Source organism: Schistocerca piceifrons, chromosome 1 (genome assembly GCF_021461385.2).
Source record: "Schistocerca piceifrons isolate TAMUIC-IGC-003096 chromosome 1, iqSchPice1.1, whole genome shotgun sequence".
Classification (NCBI taxonomy): Eukaryota; Metazoa; Arthropoda; class Insecta; order Orthoptera; family Acrididae; genus Schistocerca; species Schistocerca piceifrons.
Window position 1 is genome coordinate 741,839,355 of NC_060138.1, and position 13,114 is coordinate 741,852,468.

General features: G+C 43.3%; 1 pseudogene; it reads left to right on the forward strand.

Moving 5' to 3' along the window:
- Nucleotides 1-10,750: 10,750 nt before the first annotated feature.
- On the forward strand, nucleotides 10,751-10,867 carry LOC124722242 (annotated as a pseudogene).
- The last annotated feature ends 2,247 nt before the right edge of the window (nucleotides 10,868-13,114 follow it).

Below are 13,114 nucleotides of genomic sequence, written 5' to 3' on the forward strand. Positions count from 1 at the left end.
AACATTTGTTTCTATGATGAGTCAATTTTTCATCTATCCAACAAACTGAATTGACGTAAGGTTTGTATATGTGGATAGAGAACCACATGTCTGTCACACATGAAATTAAAAGAGATAAACTTATGCACAACTGAATCATTGGTCCATTCTTTTCGAGCGAGTCTACCATCAAGTGTGATGTTTATCTGTCCGTCAATTCCTGGACGAAAAGTTTCCAAATAGGTGAATATATACTGACGTAGACTATGTGAACGAGGAAATGAAAGCTTATGCTTTTCCTTGACACACATGGAAAACTGGTTGTTGTTGTGTAGTACGGTTTGAAAGCTATGTCACTGGCAAATTTTATTTACATATCTTCGTTAAATACCAGGGTCGGCACTCTTATGGGAAGGGACACCTTCATATCCACGAGATTTAGGGACAAACATGCTAAACGTGCTTCGAAAAGTGTGTAAGAAAACGTAAATAGGCTACATATTCCTCTTTTTACTTCTGACAATGAAAGAGAGTATTATTCTTGATATTTAGCATAAGTGGGAAGGAGATGAACCATGACTGGTATCCATTCGTACCAGGATAGGTGCCTGCTTCCCGTGCGCCAGGATGCGGGACTTCAATTTGTGACGTGCGTAAAGAATAGAGCAAATGGACTTCCTGCAGTGGTAACACCGATTACCGCCAGATTACCGAAGTTAAGCGCGATCACGCTTGGCTAGTACTTGGATCGGTGACCGTGCGGGTCTGCCGAGCGCTGTAGGCAAGCGGGGTGCATTCAGCCCTTTCCAGGCCAACTGAAGAGCTACTTGACTGAGAAACAGCGGTTCTGGAAATGAAAACAGACAACGGCTGGGAGAATAGTGTGGTGATCACATGCCCCTCCATATCCACATCCAGTGACACATATCAGCTGTGGATGACACTATCGGTCGGTATCGTTGGGCCTTTCGAGGCATTTTCGAATGGAGTTTAGTTTTCATTTACAAGTAATGTGTTCTTGTTCTTATTGTGGTCTTCAGTCCACTGACTGGTTTGATGCAGCTCTCTATGATACCCTATCCTGTGCAAGCTTCTTCATGTCGAAGTACCTACTGCAACCTACGTCCTTCTGAATATGCTTAGTGTATTCATCTCTTGGTCTCCCTATACGATTTTTACCCTCCACACTGCCCTTCAAAACTAAATTGGTGATCCCTTGATGCCTCGGAACATGTCCTATCAACTGATCCCTTCTTCAAGTTCTGCCACAAATTCCTCTTCTCCCCAGTTCTGTTCAGTACCTATTCATTAGTTTTGTGATCTACGCATCTAATCTTCAGCATTCCTCTGTAGCACCACATTTCGAAAGCTTCTATTCTCTTCTTGTCTAAACTATTTACCATCCATGTTTCACATCCATACACGGCTACACTCCATACAAATACCTTCAGAAAACACTTCCTGGCAAATCTATACTCGACGTTAACAAATTTCTCTCCTTCAGAAACGCTCCTCTTGCCATTGCTAGTCTACATTTTATATCATCTCTATTTCGACCATCATCAGCTATTTTGCTCCCCAATAGCAAAACTCATCTATTTGTTTAAGTGTCCCATTTCCTAATCTAATTCCCTCAGCATCACCTGACTTAATTCGACTACATTCCATTATCATCGTTTTGCTTTTGTTGATGTCCATCTTATATCCTCCTTTCAAGAAACTGTCCATTTCGTTCAACTTCTCCTCCACGTCCTTTGCTGTCTCTGACAGTGTCATCGGCTATTTTGCTCCCTAATAGCAAAACTCATCTACTAGTTTAAGTGTCCCATTTCGTAATCTAATTCCCTCAGCATCACCTGATTCAATTCGACTACTTTCCATTATCATCGCTTTGCTTTTGTAGATGTCCATCTTATATCCTCCTTTCAAGAAACTGTCCATTTCGTTCAACTGTTCCTCCACGTCCTTTGCTGTCTCTGACAGTATTATCGGCGAACCTCAAAGTTTTAGTTTCTTCTCCATGGATTTTAATTCACACTCCAAATTTTTCTTTTGTTTATTTTACTGCTTACTCAGTACACAGATTGAATAACATCGAGGATACACTTCAACGCTGTCTCACTCCCTTCCCAACCACTGCTTCCCTTTCATGTCCCTCGACTCTTATAACTGCCATCTGGTTTCTGCACAAATTGTAAATAGCTTTTCGTTCCAATAACAATAATTATAACAGTGATAGTAGCAAATTCCACGTGCATTTGTAGCTGTTCAAAATTGACATTTTCAGAAACAGCAAATTCACAAGGAAATAAATTTGGGTTGTATAATTTAAGATCTTAGGAAGTGAGTAATTTCTTGGTTGAAATTAAGAGTACTTACTTGTAATGGTGTAATGAGTGCGTTTATGGCAAAAGTAGTCATTATTGTTGTAGTAGTAGATATATCGTTACCGGTCTTTTGATGCTGGAGGTGTTAGTTCGTTCTTAGATATACCAGAGTCGGATTCCTGTTACTGGAAAGGACTTCGAGAAAGCAGCTGAGTGATGGAGTGGGACAGAAGAGATTTTGCTAGGACGAGAACAATTTTCCATTCAGACACGAGTATGAAGGTCGATGAGAGACAGGAGGGACTGTGTGCGGCGTTTTCTGTAGGTCAGATCTATCGTCAGCAAACGAGATGTCCTTCCTCAGGTGAATGAGAGCGCCGATTTTGTGGTAAGGGCTGTGGAAAGGGGGAGGGGGGGGGGGCGGCATAGTGACACAGGGTGGGCGCCGTGTCGGACCGCTGTTCCGCTAAGCCCGGCCTCCGTCTTCGTTAGCGGCCGCACCCGGTCCCTTATTTCTCTTCATTCCGCCCTCGTGGCTAAGTAAAACTCTGCCCCCTTACGGCGCGCTCCTCTGTCATCATTAATATCACTTTATGCGGCACTTTTTGCGCTGCGATTTGTCACGACCCTTCCGCAAGACTTACTTATTGTCTGGCGTGCTCCTTAGGCCAGGCCTCGTATTTGTCCCAGGGGAAAACCGCTCGCTTCTCGAGAAATTACTCGCTGATGTGATCTGTTCCGCACGGGACGGAACACTGGATGTGCGCACCGAAATCTGTTCGACAGAAGAGAGGGATGTGGAAATCTCCTTTCCCTGGTTCCCGACGCTGAAGCGAACTTCATCTTCAACTTGAACTTCACGTCTAGTCTTTAGGTTCCACACTCTAATACACGTTAATTTTGAGAATTCTTTTTTGTAGTAAAGTCTTACATACGACATTGTAAAATGGTAGGAAAATTCTAAACAAACTTTGTGACATACAGCGTGTTAAGACATACAAATTCTAAAAATTAAGTGAAACTCACATACACAGCCGGTCGGTGTGGTCGAGCGGTTGGCGCTTCAATCTGGAACCGCGCGACTGCTGCGGTCGCAGGTTCGAATCCTGCTTCGGGCATGGATGTGTGTGATATCCTTAGGTTAGTTAGGTTTAAGTAATTCTAAGTTCTAGGGGACTAATAACCTCTGCTGTTAAGTCCCATAGTGCTCAGAGCCATTTGAACTATTTTGAACACATACACACGCAGTTCGACAAGGTTTGAGACTGGATTAATAAACAACAGAGAAAAATAACGATGGCAGTTTCAAGCCTCCAAGTGTTTTACATAGTGTCCCTCCACTTAAGTACATCGCACTGGGCGTTCATGCAATCATGTGAACTGTGAGAAAAGTCCTTATTTGGGATGTTGGTCAACTCGGGCGCGACACTGGCTTCAACGTCTGTTAAGTCGTCAAAACATTGACGTTTCGTGTGGTTTTCTACACTTCGTCGCTTTGTCTTAAGTTCCTATCGAAAGCACCTAGTCACGTCACCTGTGATGATTTTTTGCAGAAAAGAATTTTCCGCATTTCGAATTTTATTCTAGTTGCTGCAGGCATCCACGCAGTGTTGCTATTCGGGAGTGAAGGTGTGTGCCACAGACTTTGTGCAAACTTTTCTCTTCTTGTAAACATTCTGGACAATGTCTTGAGCACTGGATTTAGAGGTGTTGCTCCATTGCTATTTGTGACACGATAACTCTGGCATGCTGTGGCCGCACCTCCACTCCTAAACACTGCCTTCTCACAACAGACTGATCGAACACGTGTTCGTTGTTTACAGTTGCTAGTTCAAGTTGCCACTGTAGTTACTATGCTGACGTCCCTTATCCACCAGGAATAGTGTCGATCTCAGAACTTCTTGGACGGATGGTGTGTAGGTGATACAGCTGCCCATACCGATGGAGTTTACACAGCACTCAACATTTTCAAATACGACACTCAAGATTTTCATATTCTCTCGCTCACTGCATGCAAACTGTTATTCCTTAAAGAGAAAACCAACAGAACCACTTTGTGGGAAATTTAATCAACTTAAATTTTTTAGTGGTATACATTTTCGCTAAAGACTTTAGTTTTCGAATCATTCAAGAAGCGGTGCAGAAGTGACCTTCAACTCCGTTTTTCTTGAATAATTCTAAAACGGTGGCCTCCGCCGAAAACGTATCGCAGTACAAAAGATAACTGTGTTAAAGTTACTACAAAAAAGTCCTGTTTATTTTTCTACATGACTAATATTTTGCGCATAACGGGCGATAGAATATGAAAATCTCGCCCACTGTTTTTTGCAAGCATTGCATGTTGCATAAAACCTATTGCTAAGGAAGGGCAACTGAACCAATCTGTATACAACCAGAAGACATTCATCAAAAGTGCCTCAACATTTATCTGAGCAGCCATTCAGCTTTGTTTTCAACATCCTTATGAAATACACACGAAGTACCTAGTTCCCAGTCACCCATTTCCATATTTCTCGTTGTAAAATAAGCACTGCTGTGGGGTGCTCTTCTTGAAATGAAACTGTGTGTGCAAGATGTACTACGAGTTTACTGAATTGGAATAATCGTTGAATTCCTGGTGTAGCCGATGCACTTCCGCAGTCTGTAGTAACAAATGAAATCAGTGAATTTATTCATCAGAACTGTGTGTGCGTGTCGTCCTAATCTCTACAGTTGCTCTGCACTTGCTGGTTTCCGGTGGTACGTCTTCTGTTCGTGAAAATCGCAGACGGAAAAGTCACATGGAGCAATGTTCTAGCTACGAGTCGAGCACGTTCAGCCCCTCTCATAACGTACCGGAAATCTATTGGCCTTTCCAAGAAGCTCAAGTCTTTAGTGTAGAAATTCAACCACTGCGTTGGCACGGTGTGGATGACCTTCATCACGAATGACCTACTCCCATTGCGATAGCAGACTAGTTCACGTCTGAGGGAGAAAAGACTGCGTTTCCCCTGTGGCTAAGTACCGTTTTCGGGCTATATTGCGAACTGTGGTTTCATTTTATCTCTAGATCTTTACTTTCAGTGCACTGCCGACGTCTGATGTAGATCATGGTCCACGCAGGTTGTGCTGTATCGGTTTTTTTCGTTCGTTCGTACGGAAGACGTATCGGCTACATCCATTTGCGTTAATTTAAATGCGTTCATGATCTGCTGTAGAGCCTAGAATTTTACTTTATTGGACAGTATTTGCTATTGTAACTAGAATTTTTCTTTATTCAGCCTTTCATACACCGTGGTTCTGAATACCACGCGTAATCTTATATGTGTTACTACTTTTGAATTGAGTGTTTTACTAATCAGTTATTTGACTAAAACATCTACAGTTTATTTTACTTTTCCAGTCACTTAACAAAATCCATCCTAAAATATTCGATTGCACACGTACTTCTGTGTTCACTCTCTAACCTGTGTTTAGCTTGAGCACGAACTTTAATGTGAATGCTGGCTTCCGCTGAAGTGCTGACTAGTGCGAAACCGAACTACACCCAGCAGGAAAAAATGGGTGTGAAATCTTATGGGACTTAACTGCTAAGGTCATCAGTCCCTAAACTTACACCCTACTTAACCTAAATTATCCTAAGGACAAACACACACACCCATGCCCGAGGGAGGACTCGAACCTCCGCCGGGACCAGCCGCACAGTCCATGACTGCAGCGCTTCAGACCGCTCGGCTAATCCCGCTCGGCACACCCAGCAGAAATCTTGTTTAGTTCTTTGCATGCCCTTGCAGCTAAGAACGTAAGTAGTGCTGGTATGGCTTGGAAGCTACCTGCTGTTTACCAGATCATGTTTTAAGTGACCCTACATGCCTCGTCCTTGAATGGACAGGTTTTAGGGTAAAAGACAGAGGCTCACATCCTCGTAGCACTTGGTCTATCTACAGGGAAAATGAATTATAAATTCACTCAGTCAAGTAATGCAACTTCGAGAAGTAATTGTCATCTTAAATTAAATTAAATATTCATCCATCGTCCCATTTCTTCCCACTTTACAATCTAAGCATCTCCAACTCTTGAGTGCGTTTATGAAACTACGCTCAGATAGCGTAGTAGATTATTTATTAGACTAAAATGGTTCAAATTGCTCTGAGCACTATGGGACTTAACTTCAGAGGTCATCAGTCCCCTAGAACTTAGAACTACTTAAACCTAACTAACCGAAGGACATCACACACATACAAGCCCGAGGCAGGATTCGAACCTGCGACCGTAGCAGTCGCGCGGTTGCAGACTGTAGCGCCTAGAACCGCTCTGCCACTCCGGCCGGCTATTAGATTAAAATTTTGCCTACAAGAAGCTTACGTTTAGGACATTTTACTGAAGTCACATATTCTCAACACTTGGTTGAGTTAAACAAAAAATGTAGGAGACTTACAACATAAAGAAAATGTAGTCTTTGGTGTGTCCTTACGAAAAAGTACTCGTCTGCACTGCGATGGGTTCTTAGATTTGGCCGGACGTGGTGGCCAAGCGGTTCTAGGCGCTTCAGTCCGGAACCACGCGACTGCTACGGTTGCAGGTTCGAATCCTGCTTCGGGCATGGACGTGTGTGATGTGTGTAGGTTAGTTAGGTTGAAGTAGTTCTAAGTTCTAGGGGACTGATGACCTCAGATGTTAAGTCCCATAGTGCTCGGAGCCATTTGAACCATTTCTTAGATTTGCTTCCGGAGGAGGTCGAGTGGGTACTACAACAAACACAGAAAATATATCACTTTATTGTAACTTGAACAAGATGAAATAGTCTGAAACAGTACATATCCACAGGACTGTCTACGTAAATTTATTACCGTCACTGAACACTGACGTATCAGGTGATACTGTACACAATACAATCTATTCTCTAAATTTATAATTGATTGTAAACTTTGCTGCATGATTCTAATGCAACCATCTTGCTGCTGGCTCTGTAGTGAGACGATGTATTCGCCTTCGGCGATGATTGTGGAGTGGGGTGAGTGACACTCCGCTCTGGCGTAAGTCTGCCTTCATCAGCCTCGGCGTACGGAACTCTAAGAGGACGTACTTACGCCGGCGTCTCTGATTTGTCGATGCGTCTGGTAGCAGATGCGCTTACTTGTGGATCCGTCGTAAGGTACCAGCTTCGTCACAGTACGTCGATCTCCGTACGACACCAATGTCTTTTACGTTGCAAAACGTATCCAATACTGTTAAATCCGCAGCTCGTGGTCCTGCGGTAGCGTTCTCGCTTCCCGCGCACCGTGTCCCGGATTCGATTCCCGGCAGGGTCGGGGATTATTCCTGCCGCGAGATGACTGGGTGTTATTTTGTCGTCGTCGTCGTCATTCATACCCATTACGGTCTGAGGAAGGCAATGGCTAGGACCTTGTCTAGTACGGCAGTGTGGGTCTCCCACATGGTCCCCTACGCTCCTCGGTGTATGGGACCTCATCATCACTACTTTTAAATTGGTGAAATAGGTTATTGTATGTGGGCAGAGCCTCACTAGCACATAGGTAAGCAAGAAAATGTCTGTAATACACTGAGATGACAAAAGTCATGGGATACCTCATAATATCGTGTCGGGCCTACTCCTGCCCGGCGTAGTGCAACATCTCATCGTGGCTTGGACTCAACAAGCAATTGGAAGTCCTCTGCAAAAATATTCAGCCACGCTGCCTATATGGCCGTCACAACTGTGTAACTGTTGTCGGTGCAGAATTTTGTTCACGAACTGATCTTTCGATTCTGGCTAAAAAATGGTTCAAATGGCTCTGAGCACTGTGGGACTTACTTAACATCTGAGGTCATCAGTCCCCTAGAACTCAGAACTACTTAAACCTAACTAACCAAAGGACATCAAACACATCCATACCCGAGGCAGGACTCGAACCTGCGACCGTAGCGGTCGCGCGGTTCCAGACTGTAGCGCCTAGAACCGCTCGGCCACACAGGCCGGCTCTCTCGATTCTGTCCCCTAAATTTTCAGTCACATCAAGTCGGGCGTTCTGGGTGGCCAAATAATTCTCTCGAATCGTCCGGAAAGTTCTTCAAATCGGTCACTAACAGTTGTGACGCGGTGACATATTTGTGACGATGAATTCCATGAATAGCTGCAAAAGATGTCAAGCAGCTGAGTGTAAGCAGGACCCAGTCCAGTCCATCTAAACCAAACCCACACTTTTATAGAGGCGCCATCATCTTGCACAGTGCCTGTAATGTTGTTGCTTTAATTTGTTCTGAAAGCGGTGCTGATAGAGAATAAAAGCGGGTTAAAAGCTGTGAGCTGTCTTGGGAAGTTAACCTTGCATTACTGAGCAACTGTTTCACCAGGTATCCAGTCTAGCTTACCAAATTCCCAACCAGACTAACATTAATTATAATCTTTTAGTACACATCTTACGATAACCGATGATATATATATATATATATATATATATATATATATATATATATATATATATATATATATATATATAAAGACAATTTAAATAAAAAGTAATAAATCAGTTTATATTTGCACATTTATTTTAAATTTGATCATTGTTCCGTTAAAATTTCAGCATATCAAACTTGATTTATGACTAAACTGGTGCCTTATTTAGGATTGTGAAAATGTGAGTTTGTAATCTTACGGAACACATCAAATAGGAAGCCAAGATTGGGAGGCTACATACAACACTGCATTCATAAAATAACTCACGAAGAACGTTGAGACTTACCCAAAAGGAAATTACCACAGCCAACCGATTAAATTTTCACCCAAAGAAGTTACGTTCGTAGCGCAATCCTGTCTGTCATGAAATTACCACACACTGGTATACTAAATTCATACCAACTCTCTGTGAAATCTTCCCGAAAAGAATAGCTGAGGGCTACTTTGATGCTTACACCACATGTTTCACGTGGTCAACTTGGTTTACGCAAAGAGTGTAACTCCACAATAATTTTGATAATTAAAATAAATTACATCGAAACGCAATTTACAAAAGAAAAACCTCAAACTGGTTACTATCGTCTTACTATGAACCTGATGGGTCAAACAATTGTATAAGCACGTGGTTCTGGTCTCACAAAGTACACCCCACGTGGGTTGAACATAAAGAAAAGTTGCTATATCGAAAAATATTGTCAAGACGAGACGTTACAATCTCACGCTTTCGCATGTAAGATTGATGATCTTAGTTACAGTTACTGATCAACACATGGTTCCACTTTACTCACAAAGTAGTGACAAAGCAACTACCGGAAGATATTCTGAACTTCGCACACGAATTACACTGCGTTGCAATTTAAGATAACATTAGATATTTTAGAGCTAAACCTGAAATAAAGGTGATTAAATTTTCAGTTAGGCTGAACTTAAGAAATCCATTGTCCTATGGACTTAGCAGACACGCGCTTAGCCAGAGATCTTACCATTTCAGACGCTCGACACGGACAGACTGACCTGGGCTCCCACCGAGCGTGCTTAACAGATACAAACGGAGGTGACCAGAGAGGCAGCTTCCTAACCAACATGACAAGGGACGACCAGGACCATACTAAGAATAGAAACCTCTCTGCTTTTAGAAAGCATAGCTACCTGTTCCCACGTTGGTCCTACTGTTCTCTAGCAGACAGGCTTGTCTGCTACCATCAAGCATGCAACTAGAAATAGATTTGCTCATTCATCCTCTCACACAGAAAGGAAGGGGGATGACAGTATCTTATCATATACAGTATATAAAAGATAGCAGATGTATGTTCCTTATGAGACTGTGTGACATGAATTACATATAAACTGTGTTTTAAAGTGTAGTAGAGTGACAGATCGTTCTTGTTTTTGTGTAAAAGTAACACGTTTCACTGCTCAGTCTCCTCCCAGATAGTCAGAAACACCACAGTAAATTTAGAAGAGGAATTTATGCCGTAAATGACAACAGATTTAAGAAATTAACATGAAAGGAATCCAACAGAGACCTTTCATGCCTTGTAGACACTTGGGTCATGGATTCGTGGGGTCGGCGCCATACTCTAACATTACCATCAGTTCTTGCCAACTGAAATCGGTACGCATCTGACTAGATGAGACATTTCCGGTCGTCTGGGGATCAACCGGTATGGTCACGAGTTCAAGAGAGGGGCTGCAAACGATGTCACGCTGTTAGCAAAGGCACTCGCGTCAGTCATCTGCTGCCATATCCCATTAGCGCCAAATTTCGCCGCACTGTACTAATGGATACGTTAGTAGTACGTCCCACATAGATCTCTGCGGCTATTTCACGCATTGTTGCTTGTCTTTTAGCACTGAAATCTCTACCCAAACGCCGTTGCTCTCGCCCGTTACGTGAAAGCCGTTTGCCACTGCGTTGTCCGTGGTGGGAGGTAATGACCTAAATTTGGTATTCTCGGCACATTCTCGTACTGCGGTTCTTGTAATACTGAATTCCCTAATGATTTCCGGCAACGGCGTTTCCGCAGTGGATACACCGGTTCCCGTCAGATCACCGATGTTAAGCGCCGTCGGGCGTGGCTGGTACTTGGATGGGTGATCATCCGGGCACCATGCGCTGTTACCATTTTTCGGGGTGCACTCAGCCTCGTAATGCCAATGGAGGAGCTACTCGATCGAATAGTAGCGGCTACGGTAAAAAAAAAAAAATCATCATAACTGTTACGGTGCTCGCTTATTTCGAAGTCCGTATCGATCTTAGTGCTGAGTTTTCACTCAGATGGCGCTTTGGCGTTGGGCGGTTGTTTCCGTGTGTGATCGCTGGCCGGGGCTGAGCTGGAGGCGTGTGAAGAGGTAAGAGGTGGCTGCCTTGGTGTGAAGACAGTTCGGCTCGGCTGGGGTTGTTTGCGTCTGGACGCCGAGTGGGGCCCGATGGAAAGACCGGACCGTGATTTTACGGTTAATAGTGTGTGGACAGCGGCGTGGTGTGCCGTTTAACTTGATTCGCAAGGGGAGCAAAATCTCGCCTGTTGTAGTTTGTCGAGCCCGAGTCTGAAATACCTTCTATGTGCGGCGGGATGTCATTTCGTCCTCCTGTCTCTCCGTCGCTGGTATTGCTATCCTCGTTTACCGTCCCATGGATGTATATCGATGGACTAGGCTGCTCTCCGTACTCTACTAGACGCTGGTGATGGAAGTGCGTCGTTTAGCGGCACGTTAGTCTGGGTGCTTTATGTTTGATCTTCAAGTGCATAGTCCTCGAGTGGCACTCCTTAGAGTTTGCCTTGCTAAGTGAGATTGGAGTTTATTTTGTCTTGTGGTGCTTCCGCTTTCCGTTAACGAAGGTTAAGCTTGATTCGGCACTCCGTACGATGCTTGGCACCTCGGCAGGAGGGTCGGAGCCACCTTCGCGACTAAACGGAAGCCTTTGGACTGAGAGGTCTTGTGTTTTGCATAGTGTTCATAAATTGTTGTTTTGGTATTAAGTTGGCTGAGGTTTCTTATGGATTTCCCTGCATTTGGTCTGTTGTCCGGCCCGGGCTAGGTCTCGTTATTTTAAAAGTCGGTCCTTGTTTTGGTTTAGTACGATTTTGGTTTACTGCCTGGTGGTTCTGGTAGTACGCCGGGTCGCTGTAGTTGTGCTGCATCTTGTATGGGGCTCTGTGCTCGGAGCCGTGGAGCACCACTTGTGTGAACTGCTTCACTGGGGAGTACTGAACGAGCCATTCTTGGTGCTCTTTTCTATGAAATAATTTTATTATTATTTTAAAGTAACATTATCACTTAAATGATTTAATTCTTGTTGCGTTAATTGCAACTTGGGTACTGAGAAGTTTAGTAGTGTAATTACGCAAGATTTAATAGTGGCACATGTGCTTTACCTTTCGTAATCTGTTAATTACCGAAAGACCATAAGCTCATAATCATATGATGTGATTTTCTTAAATTATTGTGTTTTTATGTCATGTTATTGTTTTTTAAATTTGCTGATCACTGGTGTACTGTTCCAAGTATTAAAATGTTTCAGGTAGCTATCACTTGCGTGCCTTACGTGTCCGTTGTTGGCGCGGCCTGGTGTCCGTTGTTTGTTTTGGTGCAGCTGAGTCAAGTATTGCGCTCCCTCCTCCCTTGCGGTCCCGTCGTGTTCTTCTCATAAACATTCCCTTCAAGGCACTTTGGTTAATTTTATGCTAGTATCATTTTAATTTCTTACAGAAGCCGACCTCGGGGAAGATCAGTTTGGATTCCGTAGAAATGTTGGAACACGTGAGGCAATACTGACCCTACGACTTATCGTAGAAGCTAGATTAAAGAAGGGCAAACCTACGTTTCTAGCATTTGTAGACTTAGAGAAAGCTTTTGACAATGTTGATTGGAATACTCTCTTTCTAATTCTGAAGGTGGCAGGGGTAAAATACATGGAGCGAAAGGCTATTTACAATTTGTACAGAAAGCAGATGGCAGTAATAAGAGTCGAGGGGCATGAAACGGAAGCAGTGGTTGGGAAGGGAGTGAGACAGGGTTGCAGCCTATCCCCGATGTTATTCAATCTGTATATTGAGCAAGCAGTAAAGAAAACAAAAGAAAAATTCGGAGTAGGTATTAAAATCCATAGAGAAGAAATAAAAACTCTGACGTTCGCCGATGACATTGTAATTCTGTCAGAGACAGCAAAGGACTTGAAAGAGCAGTTGAACGGAATGGATAGTGTCTTGAAAGGAGGATATAAGATGAACATCAACAGAAGAAAACGAGGATAATGGAATGTAGTCGAATTAAGTCGGGTGATGCTGAGGGAATTAGATTAGGAAATGAGACACTTCAAGTAGTAAAGGAGTTTCGCTATTTGGGGAGCAAAATAACTGATGATGGT